This window comes from Rattus norvegicus, chromosome 4, assembly GCF_036323735.1.
Source record: "Rattus norvegicus strain BN/NHsdMcwi chromosome 4, GRCr8, whole genome shotgun sequence".
In the NCBI taxonomy this organism is placed as follows: Eukaryota; Metazoa; Chordata; class Mammalia; order Rodentia; family Muridae; genus Rattus; species Rattus norvegicus.
In genome coordinates, this window is record NC_086022.1 from 97,137,617 (window position 1) to 97,159,645 (window position 22,029).

Below are 22,029 nucleotides of genomic sequence, written 5' to 3' on the forward strand. Positions count from 1 at the left end.
TGGTTTATTTTTATGAGAAAAAAAGGACAGGAAAAACTTAATAAACTGCTAAAGATCAAACAAGAGAGTGTGTTATCCTAGTAATTGGCTTTCACACTGTTCTGTAGAACAGTCATGTTTTATTTGTAAGCACAGTACAGGTGAGGGAAACATCTGGAATGAGGCTAAAGTGGTGTCATGGCACCTGGCATCAAGGAATGTTATGAGAATGGATGCACACATTGGCTGTACCAAGATGCCTCTCTTTAATGGAGATTTTGGTGGAGTTTAATCATCCTTCACCTTTGAAAGAGAAGGAGCCTGAGACTCTGTGATCTAACTTCTAGGACTGAGTTTTGACTGCGTAAACTTAGTAAAAATGACAATTGACATTATCAGCCTTGGCATGCTGTTCATCTATTAAACAGTGTGGCCACCAAACACCACTATGCAAGTTTTCACATGCTCCCATGATGATCAATTCCAGACCTCTACCAAGTGAGAATGAATCTGAAGAGTCATGCTAATTTAATTATTTTCTTCTTTACTGAGACTAGCAACAAGGTCACCAGCTGGCATCATTTTCAGTTAGCTTTTAAAATAGCATTCAATAATAGCAAGAGATCCTGTCATCGTTTTCACGGGGACAAGTCTATTGATGGTTCCAGCTCCCATCATTTGCACGTTGTACCCCTACCACAGAGCAGTGAATCGCCTGCACAGTCTGATTGGATAGTTGGAGGAACACAGGAGTGACCTTGGGCCACCCGAGATAGGTTTTCCTTTCAAAAATAAAAGTGCACAAATAGGTTTACATTTTCCCCCTTTACACATGGAAATAATACAACATTTTCATATAAGAAGTTAAAAAGAACATTTGCTAAATAGACTTGCATTGTCGCCACTTGAAAAGCTGAGATTTCTATATTATTTTTGTATATGATGTATTATTTTTTCCTGCTCTATTAGGATATAGTTTTAATTATTCCACAGTTATGTTCCAACATATAATGTTATGAAAATAAGAAATGGTGATTAACAACAATAATGGTGAAACATTCATTCCCCACATTGCCCGGTGAAGTATTGGAGTCACCGGACCGGGTGGCTGGACGTGGCCTTTGGAATCCACATCTGCTCTTCTCTTCTGGCCAAGTCTTTGGACCTCTTTGGATCTGAGTTCGAATGAGAAGACAAGTTTACATGATGGGTTTCTTTCACTTAAACCTGTGAAGTGATGAAATATGAAAGGTGAACTGTACAAGTGTGTGACACAGTCCCTGTCCTTGGAGGATTAATGTTAAACATATTATAAGGTATAAAATAGATAAGAAGCCATAGATAGAGATATCTGGTGCAGAAAGGCTTAGTTCTTATGTTAGTTATCTAGACATGCTATGAAAAATTATTGCATGTTGGATAAGTTAATCAGTAGAAATTTATTTTTCAATGTTCTAGAGATTTTAAGCCTAAGGTCATGATTCAGTCAAGTTGACTCAAGAAGTTTCTCTTGCTGGCTGGCAGGTGGTAACTTTCTCACCGTGTTCTCATATGCTCTCCTCTCTGTACATATCTTGAGAAAATGTTGTGACTCTTCCTCTGCTCACAATGACAATAGCAATACCACATTTCCTTTAGTTACTTCTCTAAAGGCTCTCCCTGCAAATAACATAGTAAGGGCTCCGAGTTTCAGTGTATGAATGTCCTGAAGACACAGACAGTCCATAAGAATTCTGTGTTCCCATTTCTACCCACAACTATAATGACCCAGACCGAGTCACTCATCATTTTCACAGACAAAAGGAAAATGCTATACATAAATATTGTAAGGACCAAGTCAAATAAAAGATGGTAATAGGCAATGCTAACTGCAAGAGCTAAGGAAAATATTCTAGGGTCTGGTAATATTACTGACTAGGATTACCATAGCCACTTAATGTGTTTATAAAAACTATTTAGTGTTAAAAATATTAAGTGCATTCAAAAAGTATTATCAAAACCCATGGACAGAAATGATCAAATCAGGAGGCATTTGGGGATAAAATGGAAATGGAGTATCAGTCATGACTAGATTGTCCTCATCACAAAGATCTAAAGGTTCACATTCTGCCCTTGATTTACTTCTTAAGTGAACTGGAGCAGATTTTAATGTGCAGTTTTTCTCACCTCTTAAGTGAAAGCATTACTATTGCTTCTATAAAAGCAGCAGCATTCTACTTTAGCAGGTAAATAGGGACTTAAGAAACATTACCTATTGCTGATTGTCCTAGTTAGGGTTGCTATTCTGTGATGAGACACCATGACCATGGCAACTCTTGTAAAGAAAACATTTAATTGGGGCTGGTTTACAGTTCAAGCTTTAGTCCATTCTTTTCATGGTGGGAAGCATAGCAGCATGTAGGCAAGCATGGTGCCACATGGGTAGTGGGAGTTCTCCATCTTCATCAGCGGGCAGCAGGAAGAGATTATTCACACTGGCCAGGCTTGAGCATTGGAGACCACAATTATTAATAGAACCATAAAGGATATGTGGAAAACAGAGAAGTTACATCAGCAGGAACACAAAGGCGAAAAGAAGATAGAAGAAATAATAGGAAAAAAGGTAGATAGAAAAGATACACTTGAAAAATGCCACGGGGCCATGCAGCTCCAACTGCACACAAAATTGCTGAAAAAGTCAATGGATTAAAAACTTGGGTTCAGACTAAGACTGAGCAATGACACAGCTGACAGTGATACTACCAGATGTGGGTCCTTCTGGACTTGTACTGTGCTAGACTCTGTTTTTCTCTCATCACACCACCCCACAAGAGGTGGGATTGCCCTTTACTCTGGCAGCCCATTTCTTCCAGTACAGAAGCCTAAGAAATAGCAAAGCAAAGTGACAAGACTCTTTATAACCTAGCCTTTGAACTTCCTGTGCTCACTTCTGCCACGTCCTATGTAGGGTTCCTTTTAAACTCAGTACACATAGAAATGACCTCTGCAGTTTGAAGAGTTTCAGAAAGTCATTGAAAGTAGTCTAAAACCAACACACACACACACACACACACACACACACACACACACGCACACACACACACGCACACACGCGCGCACACACACACACACACACACACACACACACCAAAAAAAAAAAAAAAACAAATAAATAAACGGTTGCAAATGTATTAATGCCCACTGTCTTGAATGCCACAGTGTTGGAGTCGGGGTTAGGCTCATTTTCTCTGTTAGTTAAAGAATTAAAAGACAGGAAAAACCTAATCACAACTGGTAGCAGCAGAGAAATCTCAAACATGACAGACAGAATTAGCAGTTGAATAAAGGTGTTTATTGGAAGTGAGGAAATGTTGCACGTGCAGCAGACACACAAAGAAAAAGAGAGGGAGTACTTTTAAAGATGAGGCTTTTAAGAGTCTTTCTGCCTACTATAGGCCTGGCCAGTTTGAAGACTGGTAGAATAGTTGATTAGTCCCAACTGCTGTATGACATGTCAGGATCCGACCTTGCGCTTGTTGACCCACTCCATCCACAGGAGCCTACTAGTGGGAGGAAAACGTTCCAGGCTTTTGTCTCAAGTCAGATGAGAGAGAAATTAACCATCTCAGAAATTCACCACCTTATTTATTACCCAGCCATGGTCCTTCTCCCTGTCTGTCTTCCTACCAGGGGAGCTATAACTACTGGTCTCTCAAATGCAAAAGCTCAGGCTGCTAACTGAGCCCTGCAACAGAGATCTTTGGATTTGATATCCAAATCAAGTAATTGATATCAAATCCACCTACTTGATGTTTCCAACAATGTACTAGAAAAATACCTCAAATTGTAGTTTTATTTCGCTTTGTAAACCTGAAAACCAGTAGACATAGGAAATAACTCAGCTAAATCTGGGGTCACAATGACCATTTCTGGAATCAATTACATAGCAATGGTGGCTAAAAACCTGAAGTCGCTGGAAAACATGAAAAAGGTGACTTAAGAGAACAGGAACAAGACTGTTTAGAAGGAATCAATGAAATGGCAGCTATCAGAAAAGACACCAAGAAATCGTAGAAGGGCTCTCAGCAGTACTTATATAGAAACCAAAGACAATGGAGCCATTGTTCCCATGCAACCTGACACATCCTTTGTAATAATGCCGTTAATCCCACAGACACAAGGAGAAAGATTGCCAACCCAAATTATGGCCAAATCAAAGCAAGCTTTATTGATGTACATTAGGACAGTCTGCAGTTGGCTGACACCCCCTAATGCAGGGTTCAGGAAATCACCTGTGTGTAGGAGGAGGAGCTGATACTAAAATCTGGTTCCCTAATTGGTTTTTGATTTGGTTAATAAAGAAGGCAGGGTAAAAGGTAAAGGTGGGACTTTCTGGTCCCAGGAGGACGAGCAGACACAGGTAGAAAAGGGACTTTGGCAGCCATGCATTGGAAGGAGAAGAAAGCAGCAGTCATATAAGGCCTTGGGGCACCTACGGCCTGTAGCCTCTGCCTTGAATGAGGAATAAGAAGGTGTCTGGGGCTAGCTGTTAGCTGATAAGATTAGGGCAGGAGGTTATTTGCCCAGCAATTGTGATATCTGGCAATTTTCAAAATAATAAAAATGTCTAGTGCTCTCCATCTGCAGAGCAAAGGTGGGCAGTAGGTGGAGACTTGATGAAGCTATCAGTGAGGAGCAAGCTGGAAGGGAATTGGTGGAGTGCAGACAGCAGCTCCAGCTTTTCCTGGGTTGGGGATGGAACCGGCAACAGCCAACCTCGGAGCTAAGCAAGGGTCGTGGTCCGAGCAAAGCAGGAAACATGTTTCTAAAATTACACGAAACAACTGTGAACCAATTTATTAAGCCCTTTTTACAGGGCAATACCATTGGATGAAGGATTTTGCTTGTAAGCATGGCTACAGAATGTAGGAAGGGCAGTTGAGGAAAGTGGATCATGAACAACGGGAAGAGAACATTTCAGAGAACAGGGAGTGGGGGGAGGGGGAGGGGAGATCAGAAATCAGAAAACAGAAACTTAAGTTTCATAGTAAACAGAAATTTAACTGTGTAACAATGTGTCTGCTAATCGCAAGATGGAGTCAGGTTGGTCCATCACTACCCCAAAAGGCAGAGTCTAGAGGTTGGAGCAGATTCTTCAGTACAATATTTTTTTGTTTGGGGTGGCAGTTTGGTTGGTTGGTTGGTTGGTTGGTTGGTTGGTTGGTTGGTTGGTTGGTTGGTTGGTGGATTTCCTTTTAAGGTAAACAGAAGAAAGAGGAAGGACAATAAGAGAATCAGAAAATTGTTTAGAGCTCTGTCCCAAGCAATTAAAATATTCACAAAGGGTGCTTAAGCAGAAATATGTCTGAATTACTCAGAAAGCGAGCACTAGTGACAAAATCCCAATGCAAAGCAATGTATGAGATAAAGACATGACGTCGTGAAAAACACGAAATGCCAAGACCAGTGTGTTTGTGGGGAAAACCTAACACAAATGAAGACTCCTTCTGTAGCTGCATCAGTTAGAGTGCTCTCATGAGGATCACTTCAGATGTTCAGTGGCCGGATAAAGATGGTCTGAACAAATACAGTGCTCCCTTCCTCTTTCTATGGCAGTAAATTCAAATTCTCAGGCAAAAGCTACACCTCTGTGGAAGGTAAGTTGACCAGTGTAGTCAATACAAAACTGTATTATTTTTGGACCATCTATAGCCCCCTTATTACTCATCTGTTGCCTACCTTCTATAGCAGACCTAACATTCTTTGAACAATCCTGTTTAGAACATATTCTTTTTTAGAGTCATTTTATTGACTCTAAAATGGTCAATTTTATAGGTGGGGGTGGGGGAGCAGACAGACAGACAGAAAGACATAGACAGAAGCAGAGTCAGAAATTCAGAGATGCAAAGAGAATGCATACCCACAGAAGCCAGAAAATAGTATCAGATCCCTAGGAATTACCAGTGTTTGTGAGCTGCTCCATGTAGGTTCAGAGATCTAAACTCCAGTCCTCCAATAGAGCAGGAAATGGCTCTGAACTGCTAAGCCATCTCTCTAGCCCCTGAAATGCGTTCTTAACAGGCCACTAACTTCTACCACTCGAAGGCTAAGAGCATCATCAGGTAACATCTGTGGATGCCAGCTCATCCGCTCCTTTTGTGAAGAAGTACTGACATGTAGTAAGTCCTGCTGTGATCTTTTTAGAACAGAACAGTCAAAGTGTGAGCATAACAGTCGTTTAACTTAGAACTTAGGACAGACACCCAGTATTCTAAGAGATTACTTACTGTGAGTAGTTTTTATATCGGTCTGGCTATAATAAAGATCTTAAGACACCCTTTTGTCCATTTGTTTGCTTTTAAAAATCCTTAAAATCCTTAATATTTTGTACTTATATATACATTCATTTAACAATAAAACAAATTTAAAAACATGGACATAAGTTATTCTCATCTAAATGGAGGGAAATTGTCCAATAGCAGGAAAAAAACCTCTTAATTTACAACATTTTGACAGGAATTGTGTGATTATGAATGTCTTTTTTTTTTTCAGAGCAGATTTTAAAATTAGAACTCATGTTAATTATCCCAAAGGAAGACTAAGGACCATTAGTCATAATCATTATCTTAATTTTAGTTTTACTATGAACAAAATTAAGTTAGGACAAGTTAAAACCTTTACCTGAGCATTTATTTACCAGTCCATTTGGTACTAAGTACATAATGTAAAAAACAAAAAGAAAAATCACGATCATATATAGGCAATCTATATACATACAAATAGAAGATGTATGTTAATAAGCCAAGATTTTGAGCATTGTTGTTTGTTGAGAATACATTTTTAAAATCATCATTCTGAAAGGGAAATTTTAAAGTAAACCTATTGTTAGGTTGTGCAAAAACAAAAGCAGACACCTGTGGAAAATGGATTGTTGTAGGAGATTAATATTTTATCTCAAAGGAAATGGGCCTGGAGATAGTGAGTGAAAAAAATGAAAGGGAAGGGAAAGAACATGAGAAATTCCATATTGTGAAGAAGATATCTATTGTAGACATAAGGGAGAAAGCAGACAGAGGTGAGTCCGGGCTGAACATGGCTGCCAGACTAAACGAGACCGTGAGAGAAGGGAGAGAGAGCAAGAGAGGAGCCAGCACCTGAGAGAGGAGGTCGAGCCAGCACCTGAGAAAGGAGGTCAGGGTCAAGAGACCTGCATAGTCAAAATGGCAGAGTTATATAGGTATCAGGCAGAGAGAAAGGAAGTGGAAGCCAGACCCTGGGAGGAAGATAGTTGGGGTAGGGACGCAGGGTGAGAAGTGCTGAGTCAGCTTGTCCTGAGTTTGAGAACTAATGGATTCTGGGCAAAAATACTAGGCTTTAAAACCAATAGCAGCGCTTCCTGGTTGCTGCCGCTGCAGAGAGCCCCTGGGCAGCACCCCACGAGCGAACTTGAGCCTCGGGACCACAGGTAAGACCAAATTTTCTGCTGCAAGAAAGCTGCCTGGTGAGCTTGGGACACACGGAAGCAGAATTTCTCTAGAACCGGGCACGTTCTGTGTTTACCGGAAGTCCCACACCCGCGGATCCCGGCCCGCAGCAGCTCTCTGCTCCCAGACCCGGTGAGAGAGAGACCCAACCGCCTGGTCAGGTGGGCACTCCTGAGGCTGCAGAGCGGAAGAGACCACCAACACTGCTCACCCCTGCCCACATCCCTGGCCCAAGAGGAAACTGTATAAGGCCTCTGGGCTCCCGTGGGGGAGGGCCCAGGAGCGGCAGGACCCCTGCCGGAGACACCGCCGGACCCTGAAGGAAACAGACCGGATAAACAGTTCTCTGCACCCAAATCCCGTGGGAGGGAGAGCTAAACCTTCAGAGAGGCAGACAGGCCTGGGAAACCAGAAGAGACTGCTCCCTGCACACACATCTAGGACGCCAGAGGAAAAAGCCAAAGACCATCTGGAACCCTGGTGCACTGAAGCTCCCGGAAGGGGCGGCACAGGTCTTCCTGGTTGCTGCCGCTGCAGAGAGCCCCTGGACAGCACCCCACGAGCAAACCTGAGCCTCGGGACCACAGGTAAGACCAAATTTTCTGCTGCAAGAAAGCTGCCTGGTGAACTCAAGACACAGGCCCACAGGAACAGCTGAAGACCTGTAGAGAGGAAAAACTACACGCCCGAAAGCAGAACACTCTGTCCCCATAACTGACTGAAAGAGAGGAAAACAGGTCTACAGCACTCCTGACACACAGGCTTATAGGACAGTCTAGCCACTGTCAGAAATAGCAGAACAAAGTAACACTAGAGATAATCTGATGGCGAGAGGCAAGCGCAGGAACCCAAGCAACAGAAACCAAGACTACATGCCATCATCGGAGCCCAATTCTCCCACCAAAACAAACATGGAATATCCAAACACACCAGAAAAGCAAGATCTAGTTTCAAAATCATATTTGATCATGATGCTGGAGGACTTCAGGAAAGACCTGAACACACTTAGGGAAGCACAGGAAAACATTAATAAACAAGTAAAAGCCTACAGAGAGGAATGGCAAAAATCCCTGAAAGAATTCCAGGAAAACACAATCAAACAGTTGAAGGAATTAAAAATGGAAATAGAAGCAATCAAGAAAGAACACATGGAAACAACCCAGGGTATAGAAAACCAAAAGAAGAGACAAGGAGCTGTAGATACAAGCTTCAGCAACAGAATACAAGAGATGGAAGAGAGAATCTCAGGAGCAGAAGATTCCATAGAAATCATTGACTCAACTGTCAAAGATAATGTAAAGCGGAAAAAGCTACTGGTCCAAAACATACAGGAAATCCAGGACTCAATGAGAAGATCAAACCTAAGGATAATAGGTATAGAAGAGAGTGAAGACTCCCAGCTCAAAGGACCAGTAAATATCTTCAACAAAATCATAGAAGAAAACTTCCCTAACCTAAAAAAAGAGATACCCATAGACGTACAGGAAGCCTACAGAACTCCAAATAGATTGGACCAGAAAAGAAACACCTCCCGTCACATAATTGTCAAAACACCAAACGCACAAAATAAAGAAAGAATATTAAAAGCAGTAAGGGAAAAAGGTCAAGTAACATATAAAGGGAGACCTATCAGAATCACACCAGACTTCTCGCCAGAAACTATGAAGGCCAGAAGATCCTGGACTGATGTTATACAGACCCTAAGAGAACACAAATGCCAGCCCAGATTACTGTATCCAGCAAAACTCTCAATTAACATTGATGGAGAAACCAAGATATTCCATGACAAAACCAAATTTACACAATATCTTTCTACAAATCCAGCACTACAAAGGATAATAAATGGTAAAGCCCAACATAAGGAGGCAAGCTATACCCTAGAAGAAGCAAGAAACTAATCGTCTTGGCAACAAAACAAAGAGAATGAAAGCACACAAACATAACCTCACATCAAATATGAATATAACGGGAAGCAATAAGCACTATTCCTTAATATCTCTCAATATCAATGGCCTCAACTCCCCAATAAAAAGACATAGATTAACAAACTGGATACGCAACGAGGACCCTGCATTCTGCTGCCTACAGGAAACACACCTCAGAGACAAAGACAGACACTACCTCAGAGTGAAAGGCTGGAAAACAACTTTCCAAGCAAATGGTCAGAAGAAGCAAGCTGGAGTAGCCATTCTAATATCAAATAAAATCAATTTCCAACTAAAAGTCATCAAAAAAGATAAGGAAGGACACTTCATATTCATCAAAGGAAAAATCAACCAAGATGAACTCTCAATCCTAAATATCTATGCCCCAAATACAAGGGCACCTACATATGTAAAAGAAACCTTACTAAAGCTCAAAACACACATTGCACCTCACACAATAATAGTGGGAGATTTCAACACCCCACTCTCATCAATGGACAGATCATGGAAACAGAAATTAAACAGTGATGTAGACAGACTAAGGGAAGTCATGAGCCAAATGGACTTAACGGATATTTATAGAACATTCTATCCTACAGCAAAAGGATATACCTTCTTCTCAGCTCCTCATGGTACTTTCTCCAAAATTGACCGTATAATTGGTCAAAAAACGGGCCTCAACAGGTACAGAAAGATAGAAATAATCCCATGCGTGCTATCGGACCACCACGGCCTAAAACTGGTCTTCAATAACAATAAGGGAAGAATGCCCACATATACGTGGAAATTGAACAATGCTCTACTCAATGATAACCTGGTCAAGGAAGAAATAAAGAAAGAAATTAAAAACTTTTTAGAATTTAATGAAAATGAAGATACAACATACTCAAACTTATGGGACACAATGAAAGCTGTGCTAAGAGGAAAACTCATAGCGCTGAGTGCCTGCAGAAAGAAACAGGAAAGAGCATATGTCAGCAGCTTGACAGCACACCTAAAAGCTCTAGAACAAAAAGAAGCAAATACACCCAGGAGGAGTAGAAGGCAGGAAATAATCAAACTCAGAGCTGAAATCAACCAAGTAGAAACAAAAAGGACCATAGAAAGAATCAACAGAACCAAAAGTTGGTTCTTTGAGAAAATCAACAAGATAGATAAACCCTTAGCCAGACTAACGAGAGGACACAGAGAGTGTGTCCAAATTAACAAAATCAGAAATGAAAAGGGAGACATAACTACAGATTCGGAGGAAATTCAAAAAATCATCAGATCTTACTATAAAAACCTATATTCAACAAAATTTGAAAATCTTCAGGAAATGGACAATTTCCTAGACAGATACCAGGTATCGAAGTTAAATCAGGAACAGATAAACCAGTTAAACAACCCCATAACTCCTAAGGAAATAGAAGCAGTCATTAAAGGTCTCCCAACCAAAAAGAGCCCAGGTCCAGACGGGTTTAGTGCAGAATTCTATCAAACCTTCATAGAAGACCTCATACCAATATTATCCAAACTATTCCACAAAATTGAAACAGATGGAGCACTACCGAATTCCTTCTATGAAGCCACAATTACTCTTATACCTAAACCACACAAAGACACAACAAAGAAAGAGAACTTCAGACCAATTTCCCTTATGAATATCGACGCAAAAATACTCAATAAAATTCTGGCAAACCGAATTCAAGAGCACATCAAAACAATCATCCACCATGATCAAGTAGGCTTCATCCCAGGCATGCAGGGATGGTTTAATATACGGAAAACCATCAACGTGATCCATTATATAAACAAACTGAAAGAACAGAACCACATGATCATTTCATTAGATGCTGAGAAAGCATTTGACAAAATTCAACACCCCTTCATGATAAAAGTCCTGGAAAGAATAGGAATTCAAGGCCCATACCTAAACATAGTAAAAGCCATATACAGCAAACCAGTTGCTAACATTAAACTAAATGGAGAGAAACTTGAAGCAATCCCACTAAAATCAGGGACTAGACAAGGCTGCCCACTCTCTCCCTACTTATTCAATATAGTTCTTGAAGTTCTAGCCAGAGCAATCAGACAACAAAAGGAGATCAAAGGGATACAGATCGGAAAAGAAGAGGTCAAAATATCACTATTTGCAGATGACATGATAGTATATTTAAGTGATCCCAAAAGTTCCACCAGAGAACTACTAAAGCTGATAAACAACTTCAGCAAAGTGGCTGGGTATAAAATTAACTCAAATAAATCAGTTGCCTTCCTCTATACAAAAGAGAAACAAGCCGAGAAAGAAATTAGGGAAACGACACCCTTCATAATAGACCCAAATAATATAAAGTACCTCGGTGTGACTTTAACCAAGCAAGTAAAAGATCTGTACAATAAGAACTTCAAGACACTGAGGAAAGAAATTGAAGAAGACCTCAGAAGATGGAAAGATCTCCCATGCTCATGGATTGGCAGGATTAATATGGTAAAAATGGCCATTTTACCAAAAGCAATCTACAGATTCAATGCAATCCCCATCAAAATACCAATCCAATTCTTCAAAGAGTTAGACAGAACAATTTGCAAATTCATCTGGAATAACAAAAAACCCAGGATAGCTAAAGCTATCCTCAACAATAAAAGGACTTCAGGGGGAATCACTATCCCTGAACTCAAGCAGTATTACAGAGCAATAGTGATAAAAACTGCATGGTATTGGTACAGAGACAGACAGATAGACCAATGGAATAGAATTGAAGACCCAGAAATGAACCCACACACCTATGGTCACTTGATTTTTGACAAAGGAGCCAAAACCATCCAATGGAAAAAAGATAGTATTTTCAGCAAATGGTGCTGGTTCAACTGGAGGGCAACATGTAGAAGAATGCAGATCGATCCATCCTTATCACCCTGTACAAAGCTTAAGTCCAAGTGGATCAAGGACCTCCACATCAAACCAGACACACTCAAACTAATAGAAGAAAAACTAGGGAAGCATCTGGAACACATGGGCACTGGAAAAAATTTCCTGAACAAAACACCAATGGCTTATGCTCTAAGATCAAGAATCGACAAATGGGATCTCATAAAACTGCAAAGCTTCTGTAAGGCAAAGGACACTGTGGTTAGGACAAAACGGCAACCAACAGATTGGGAAAAGATCTTTACCAATCCTACAACAGATAGAGGCCTTATTTCCAAAATATACAAAGAACTCAAGAAGTTAGACCGCAGGGAAACAAATAACCCTATTAAAAAATGGGGTTCAGAGCTAAACAAAGAATTCACAGCTGAGGAATGCCGAATGGCTGAGAAACACCTAAAGAAATGTTCAACATCTTTAGTCATAAGGGAAATGCAAATCAAAACAACCCTGAGATTTCACCTCACACCAGTGCGATTGGCTAAGATCAAAAACTCAGGTGACAGCAGATGCTGGCGAGGATGTGGAGAAAGAGGAACACTCCTCCATTGTTGGTGGGATTGCAGACTGGTACAACCATTCTGGAAATCAGTCTGGAGGTTCCTCAGAAAATTGGACATTGAACTGCCTGATGATCCAGCTATACCTCTCTTGGGCATATACCCAAAAGATGCCTCAACATATAAAAGAGACACGTGCTCCACTATGTTCATCGCAGCCTTATTTATAATAGCCAGAAAATGGAAAGAACCCAGATGCCCTTCAACAGAGGAATGGATACAGAAAATGTGGTACATCTACACAATGGAATATTACTCAGCTATCAAAAACAACGAGTTTATGAAATTCGTAGGCAAATGGTTGGAACTGGAAAATATCATCCTGAGTGAGCTAACCCAATCACAGAAAGACATACATGGTATGCACTCATTGATAAGTGGCTATTAGCCCAAATGCTTGAATTACCCTAGATCCCTAGAACAAACGAAACTCAAGACGGATGATCAAAATGTGAATGCTTCACTCCTTCTTTAAATGAGGAAAAAGAATACCCTTGGCAGGGAAGGGAGAGGCAAAGATTAAAACAGAGACTGAAGGAACACCCATTCAGAGCCTGCCCCACAGGTGGCCCATACATATACAGCCACCCAATTAGACAAGATGGATGAAGCAAAGAAGTGCAGACCGACAGGAGCCGGATGTAGATCGCTCCTGAGAGACACAGCCAGAATACAGCAAATATAGAGGCGAATGCCAGCAGCAAACCACTGAACTGAGAATAGGTCCCCTATTGAAGGAATCAGAGAAAGAACTGGAAGAGCTTGAAGGGGCTTGAGACCCCAAAAGTACAACAATGCCAAGCAACCAGAGCTTCCAGGGACTAAGCCACTACCTAAAGACTATACATGGACTGACCCTGGACTCTGACCCCATAGGTAGCAATGAATATCCTAGTAAGAGCACCAGTGGAAGGGGAAGCCCTGGGTCCTGCTAAGACTGAACCCACAGTGAACTAGTCTATGGGGGGAGGGCGGCAATGGGGGGAGGGTTGGGAGGGGAACACCCATAAGGAAGGGGAGGGGGGAGGGGGATGTTTGCCCGGAAACCGGGAAAGGGAATAACACTCGAAATGTATATAAGAAATACTCAAGTTAATAAAAAAAAAAAAAAAAAAAAAAAAAAACCAATAGCAGCATCTCACTGGCAGCAGCTCCTCGAGGACTTGGCAATTTAGCCCTTGTGCCTCTGTTGAAGTCTGTGAAACTCAAAAGTGTTCATTCCCTTTGCTAGTAATGCCGGTGCTGGAGTCCAGTAGCTTGGAAAACTTTAGGTCCTCCTTAGAAGCCAGTTTATGTATTATGTAAAAGCTATCAAAATTAAAGGAAAACATCAAAATTATAGAAAACATCTTAGAGGTCTGATATTTTCTTCAACTCTAATATAAAAAGGGTATGGTGATCCCTGGAGGACTCAGTGGGACCATGAGGTTTTATACGTGCCACCATTTTGGTTTATGCCATGTGATGACATTAACCAAGATGGTGATAAAGTCCCAGAGCATGTGCCTTCTGTGTAATAAGATCATTAGCAAAGATGACAGCTGAGGCACTTCAATGTTGATGAGGTCCCCTATCCAAGATGGTAGCAAACTGTATGACTGTTCTCCTCAAGTGAGCCGAGCGCCAAGGTAAAATGAGCTCATTGCCAATAGGGGTGTGTGGAATCCATTGTTTCTCAGATCAAATGTGGATTGTTACCACTTTTCTTTAAAAAAGGCACCAGTTAGGCAAGTTGGTATGGATACGTGTGGGGAGGGGGACTAAGGAGAGGTGGTAGGGACTCAGGAAGTGGCACTTTTGGGAGGTGAGGCCTTGTTGGAAGAACTATGTCAATCTCTTTGCTTCCTTCAAAGCTGGATCTAAAACTCTCAGCCACCTCCCCAGCACTGTGTCTGCCCACATCCTTCTGTGCTTCCTTCCATGATGATAATGGACTAAACCTCTGAATTGTAAGTCAGTCCCAACTAAATATTTTCCTTTATGAAAGTTGCCTTGCTCAGGGTTTCTCTTCACAGCAGTAGAAACCTTAAAACATGGCTCATGAATTTCATTCTCTTTTGAGAGATAAGAATCCAAAAGCCTCTGGCTTAGGGTGGCCTTTGGAGGCCATTTAGTTTCTAGGAACCTAGTCTTTCAAGCTAAAATATCCCAATATTCATCAGCAGGGAGGGGAAGAAATTAGATTTCTTTCTCCCCACAACCACTCATGCACTTTGGCCAAACTGTATATAGATCTGTTTTCCAGACTTTTGTTTCATAATTTCTTAGTGATACAAGGAAACTGGTGTGGTATTCTTATTCCCACAAGTGCGGGAAACAGTATGGCTTTGCAAAACCCCCTTGGCATGTTTTTAAAATGACTTCTGCTCTAAATTTGATTTCCAATAGCTAAAAGAGCCCTTTATTGCATAATTTGTATTGCAAGGGGAGAGGAGGGAGTTGTGCAGGCTTTTTTGATTCAGCTGCTTGGGGTCAAGCCCAAGCCTTGGGCAAGGTAAGCAAGTACTCTACCACTGAGCTACCTCCCCAGTCCTCTTTGGAGGGAAGGGGGAACAGTAAAGCAAGAAAAGAAGAGAAGCAGTCTCATGCCCTAAAGAAGCTGCCTTCAAATAGCCTCGGGATGCCTTCACAGCAGCCTGAGAGTGTCTGTCTGGACCGCCTGGCCTGTTCAATCGCTTCATTTAAAACATAATAAAACTATGGGGAATGGAACTTAGTGACCCTGCTTCACAGTTTTCCAAAGCAGGGGGTGGAAAAAGAAAGAAAGAAAGAGAATGGAAGGCTGTGACAAGTGGGTCCAAACTCGTATGGGTTTTCTTTCCCCAGACTTCAGACAGCAGCATTGTCAGGAAGCAGCAGTATTCCTAAAAGGGTGTCTGCGCATTGATATGCAAATATGGGCCACAAACATCCCATTTGGCCTCAGAATTCCTGCGTCTACCAATGTCACACAGATTTGAATCTGAGAAGTTTATTCAGGACCATAAACATGTGTTTCACCCTGTGAACGAATTCTGTTCTCTCAGAGTTCATGGCAGCGAAGAACGTGGTGGACGATAAAGCTGCCCTGTTTGATGTGATGTGCCTTACAGCAGAGATCCTTCTGAATGGGCCAAACTTGTATTCAGTGCCTGAGAGTTCAGTGTGAATGTAGCAAACTCTAGACAATAATGGGCTGTTGTGGATGCTGCTATTTTTTGAAGGTAGCTCCCCTATAAAGAAGTAATTTATTTGGTTTTAAAAAATAAAAAAGAAATTCACTCACACCACCACGTAAATGATTAAAGCCACACCAGTACTCAAGGATACTGACAGGACAGGCAAACGTTTTAAATAATAATCTTTCAAGAATCTTCCCTGTGTCTGTTACTATAATTTAAGGGGGCCAAGAAGAATTTATCCTCAGAAACAATGTAAATCATTTTTTGAAAATAGTTTGTAAAAGCATCCCAGCCTGCATTTGTGCAGGTTCTATGGCATTTCAATACTCGGTGCTGCTTCTTCCTGCTCTCCATTGCTATCTCCAAATTCTACCTTAAGGCAACTGCTGCCATGAGGCAGACTCCAGCAATGAAGTCCCATCAAACAGGCAGAGAGCAAAGAAATCCTCTTTTTCTATTGGTTCCTTCCTGACTCTTAAAAGCGCTTACTCATGACCCTGTGCCCCATTATAACAAAGTGAAATGGAAAAAAAAAAAGAAAGAAAACAGAAAAATGAATTACTCCAAAGGACATGGAAACTTGCCTGCTCATGTGGTTGACTTCAGGCTCTAAGATCGGAATCACAGCAGAACCTCCTTCAAACGCATCACCAGTTGGTTACTCTACAGACTGAAATAGCAAATGAAACTGAAATCTTTTGCTACATGTGTGTTTGCGCTGGTGACGGTGTGGACTCAGTAGGAGACTGTGGTTCCATTCCTCTGTCTTGGCTTTCCTCAGTGAAGACACCTCACAAAAGCTGAACTGGATGAGCCAGTGAGTCAGACAGGCTGAGGTCGAAGAAACAGCTCTGGAATTTGGGCACATCGCAACAAAGTGACTTTTGAGAAGTTACACCATTCAAACCAAGCAGTTCTATGTCCTTTTAAAAACACAATTGTTTAATCACAGAACTAATATCTCAGTAATTTTGTCTTTATGTTCCTATATTTTTATTACTGTGTAATTATTATGTCATTGATTTTCTATGAAAATTCTCTATATAAATATCCTCTCACAGTATCTTAAAACTTTTTAAGTAAAGATGTGGATTTCTCTAATCATTAACCTCTATCTGGTTAAGGAAAATGAGATTAGTTGTAATATGTTTATATAATATAATCATACTTTTAAAATATATTAGGAAATACTGGTTTACTTTACAAACGTATTTTAACCAGCTAGTAATAATCATTGAGCCTAGAAAAAGGCGACGACAAACAGTGACTGCATCAAAGAGTGGCAAACAGTGCATCCAGGCGACTCCAGTTTCCTGTAAGAAGAGGAAGTGATAAAGAGTAATTGTTTTAAATCCAGGAGTCCCCGCACTAGGGAAAGAGGCAGAAGAGAATCTTATGTTCTAGGCTAGCCTGGTCTACATGGTGAGTCTTTGTATTCAAAAATAAGAACCAATCAAAGAAAATGAGAGACTTCTGGGGTGAGGACTTGTGGCCTCAGATTTCAGGAGGAATGGGAAACTATGGCTCTCTCCATTGAGTGAGTCCTAACAATATTCACAAAAAGAGCCAAGGCTTCCACTGAAGGGAGCTTTTCAAACAACATTTGTTTGGTAAGTTGGTTGTTTTGTTTTGGTTTGTGAATCCTAGGTAGAGAAAACACTCTAGGCTTTCTTCTCATATCTCCAGACCTGTGTCAGAGTTGTGAACAGCTAGTGAATACAACTAGGAAAAGAGAAAATAATATGATTCTTTAAAATATTTTTAAAAAATGAATCTTGCAAGAAAAATGTAACTAAAAAGATCCTGGAGACTTTTCCGCTGAAGTATAATCTTCACCTTTGTGTTTACTCCTCTCTTCAGTCTAGTCTTCCACAATCTTGTAGATTAATTTTAAGAAATTTGAAACAAGATATGCGATGAATAGTTAATTTCCACTTATTTGTACACATGTGATTATTCATATAATAGTCCCTTGGATTTTTATGACATCTGCTTTGTTTTAAACAGTAAAGACGTGTATCTTATGTATTTTTTGTTTTTCCTCAAACTGGGTTTTACTTGAGACCCTAGTGCCATCTACTGAAAGAAAATAAATCTGCAGCTTTCTTACCATTGTTGAATAAGCACAACTTCCAAAGTAGCTTAGCCCTTGTCATTATCATTTTTCTTTGTTATAAAACGTTCATTTTTTTCATATAACCAGGAAAATTGTCTCAACTCTGTTTAAACTGAAAAATCCAAAATTCATAATTATAAATCTTGGCAAGCATTTGCTGGTAGAAATGCACTGAACAGTGTGCCAAACAGAATTTTAACACCAGGTGACAAAAATTCAATTAGGATTGCTATTATAAAATGTTTTGGAAGAATAAACAATAGTCATTTGAGATACCAATACTGAGAACAGAGTAAATTAGAAAACAGCAAACTTATAATTGAATAAGGCAAAAATTATTATATGAAAGTAATGCATAATGTATTTAAAATAATAAAAAGTTAGTGTAAAACCAGGAATTACTTTGCAGTGTCTTAGCTATGTAAGATGTCAGGTGGAAAACATAACTTTTATAACATAGCAGTCATCTTATGGGAAAATGGACTTAACTTTAACCAGAGAATTTGATTATCAAAAAAAATTGCCCTACCCCCACCCTAGCACTGGGCAGAGACAACTTGTTGATGGTGGAGTTCTTATATCAGTCAGGGGCAGAGCAGATGGCAGTCCTTTGTTGATCCTAGCTTGATGTTTGGCTTGGTAGCCAAAGCTGTTTTATGGCTAGACATATAAAATAAAATAAAATAAAATAAAATAAAATAAAATAAAATAAAATAAAATCCAGACAGCACGGCACAGAATGAGGAACACATTAGATGGCCTAGGCAGAGCAGCTTGGTGGTAGGGAAAGGGAGAGGCAGCACCCTGACCAGTTCAGCTACCACCCAGGCACTGGGTTGATACACCCCAAGATCTGTGTCATCTGCAAATGGTTGGCAATCGTGAAAGGGCCAGTCCTTCTGATCCATAGCTGCATGGTCTCCACGACACAGAGCAGCAGGATAACTGGGGGGAGTCCTGGTGATGATCCAATATTGATAGTGTCACAGAAGCCAGAGACCTGGAACATTTGCAAGTGAAGATGTGTGGACAGGGGGATAAACTGGAATACACAGTAACATACGACAATTTCCACCGTGAGATGTTTTCCTATGCTTTGGATTTGGTGGGGGAGAGGAAGGAGGGAGAGAGAGAGAAAGATTGAGGTGGGGGGAGGTGGGGAGGACTTGCAAGAGCAGAGATCAGATATGAGGAGAGATGAGATGAAAAAATGAGTGGGATGTAAAACACACAAAGAATCAATAAAAAGTTGTAAAACAAGGAAAAATTGCAAAGGTAAAATTTAAAAGAACATAAATGAAGTTGGTCATTTTATCAAGTTTTGTGGTTTTTCTTTAATCCCCTTTGAGTGGCTTTCTGACTTGCATTCTACCATATAAAGCAGACTAATGATCACTGAAGATGTGTATTCGTTGAAATAAATCATAAACGGAATGTCCCCATCTCTCCATAAAGACACTGCAGATTAGCTTTCCATGTGGTCATTGGACACAGAAGGTCTGGAAGGTACCACAGTAAAGTGCAGCTTGAGTCTCAGTTCCAGGTTGACTGTGCTGTCTCTTAGTGTCCCTACCTACAAAGTAAAGACACTTAGGAGTGTACTTGTGTTTTCAGTTTCAGTTGCCTGGGTTTTTTTTTTTTTTTTTTTGGTTTGGGGGTGGGTTTTTTTTTCTTTTTTGGTTTCTTTTATCTGAGACAAGGGAGCCTTATCTAGCCAAGGCTAGCCTTGAGCTCACTGTGTAGCCCATGATGACCTTGAAGTCCTTCCTGATCCTCCTGTCTCCACCAAGTACTGAAGTTTCAGGAGTGCACCACAATGCCAGCCTCTTGATGGTCTTATGAGGCCTACCATACATGGGGAGACACATGTGTCTCTATAAAACTGATCTATGGCAGATACTCACAATGATCTTAATTCAAAAGCCTACCTGCCTACTCTTATCATCCTTTGACTATCTGATACCTACTCTTTACACATATGTTTTATACTAAACACTGACAAAATGGTGGAAAATAAATAGAACAATTGGTGCTTTCAAATTAACAGCTTAAAAGAGTGCTTAATAAAAATACCTAAGCAATATATTGAGCATCTAGTCACACTGATAAATAGAGTACACAGATATGTAAATCCTGTTCAATGAATGTTTCTTGGTTTTTTTTTCCTAGTGATATTGTAAACAAAGGAATAATTCTAAATTGATGGAAATTTCAGAAGTTTGTGATTTGCAGACGGACACATTCCAAAATATATCCTGAATTTTAGCCAAATACCATTTTTAAAAAATCATTAAAAATAAACAAAATCAAATAAAGGCTGGTGATTTAAGCAAGTTTTGATGATTTACTTTTCTTAAATCGACTCAAATATGCTTTAAAAAAATCCTTTGAGTGATTTCTTACATTTGCATTCTACTATAATGAAAAGAGGTAAGGCTATTGTATACACAGACATAAACAAAACTCTGCTTCTACATAAATACACATGCTACATATGCATACTTTGAATAAATTGGTTTATGTAAGTGATTGTGGGTTTTCAAGGCCTTTAAGGTTTCACTTTCTCATAGTGAAACACTGAAGAATCACTTTCACAGTCTTCTATTTTGCTGTCTTTCACCATTTGTGAAGAGAAGTTAATATGGCAATCCTGGTTTCTGATAAGCAAAACCATTTTCATATGTATCAACAGATAATATGATTGTCGGTATGTAACTGAATAAATTAAGGCACTAAAGCTTTCCCCATATACACACAACCTCTATATGGGTATATAAACTTAATTCATTGGAGAGTGAGACTCTTAGAAGTAAGCAATTTGTAAAGCAGAAAGGAAAATCTAGTGGCTGGATAGATGGTGACTGGTATAGGAAGATCCTAGTGGGTGAAGAGCATTTGGTGAACATGCCTGAAAACCTGACTTTGCTCCCCAGAACCTACACTCAAAAGCAAGACTTAGGGCTGCAGAGATGTCTCAGCAGTGAGAGAGAGAGAGAGAGAGAGAGAGAGAGAGAGAGAGAGAGAATGAATTATTTTTTAAACCTGATGTTGGTAGTGCCCACTTGTATTCCTGAGAGGTAGTGACAGGGAATTGCCTAGAAGATCACAGAATACTTAGCCTGAGTTCAGAGCATGGCAAAAGCAAGAAGACTCTGCCTCAACATGGTAGAAAAGAGAACAGAGTCCCAAAACTTATCCTCTGGGAGCCACCTGTACACTATGAATAGCATTTTCCCATATTCACAAGTGTCACATGCATGTACATACACACATACACACACGATGATGATGATGATGGTAGTTGACGTCAAATGACAGGCATATTTCTTATTGTAAACACAAAGAAAGGAATCTTTCTTGCTTCCAGAGACAGTAGAACAAAGTCACATAGGTAACTCCACTCTGACCTCAATATATTTCTGTAACCAAGGAAAAGACTCATATTATCAGATATTGGGAAAATTACCAACTGAGAAATGAGCATTTGAGAATGTATCTTAGATACATTTATGTAAAAGGTCTTGTAAGTGTCTAAAAATACAGTTCAGCTGTTAAAAGAATTTGCTCTTACAGATCCAGGTTTGATTACCAGCACCCACATGATAGCTCATAAGCATCCTTAATTCTAGTCCCAGGGGAGCCAATGTCCTCTTCAGGCTCCCAAGGGCACCAGGTTCACATGTGCAGCATACGGACATCTTCAGGAAAAACACGCAGGCACAGGAACTAGAAATAGATAAACCTTTCTTTAAGGGAGGGGGGAATTGGGAGAAGAGAGCATAAGATTGGTTGAGTTCTAAAAGTTATGCTTGAATTTTCATTGCCTTTGAGACCAAGCCTGCTTTGTTCTATAAAATGTTCATCACCTCAAATGTGTTCTTCCATAAGGAATTTAGAGATCAAATTAAAATGCC

The 22,029-nt window shown here is 40.2% G+C and overlaps 1 non-coding gene and 1 pseudogene across 1 annotated transcript; one reads left to right on the top strand and one right to left on the bottom strand.

Moving 5' to 3' along the window:
• The window catches only part of Hmgb1-ps19 (high-mobility group box 1, pseudogene 19), a 94,488-nt pseudogene that overhangs the window by 65,090 nt on the left and 7,369 nt on the right, over positions 1-22,029 (bottom strand).
• On the top strand, positions 18,648-18,787 carry LOC120102650 (small nucleolar RNA SNORA48). Its single transcript, XR_005504273.1, has one exon. It is a non-coding gene; the product is annotated as a small nucleolar RNA SNORA48 (small nucleolar RNA).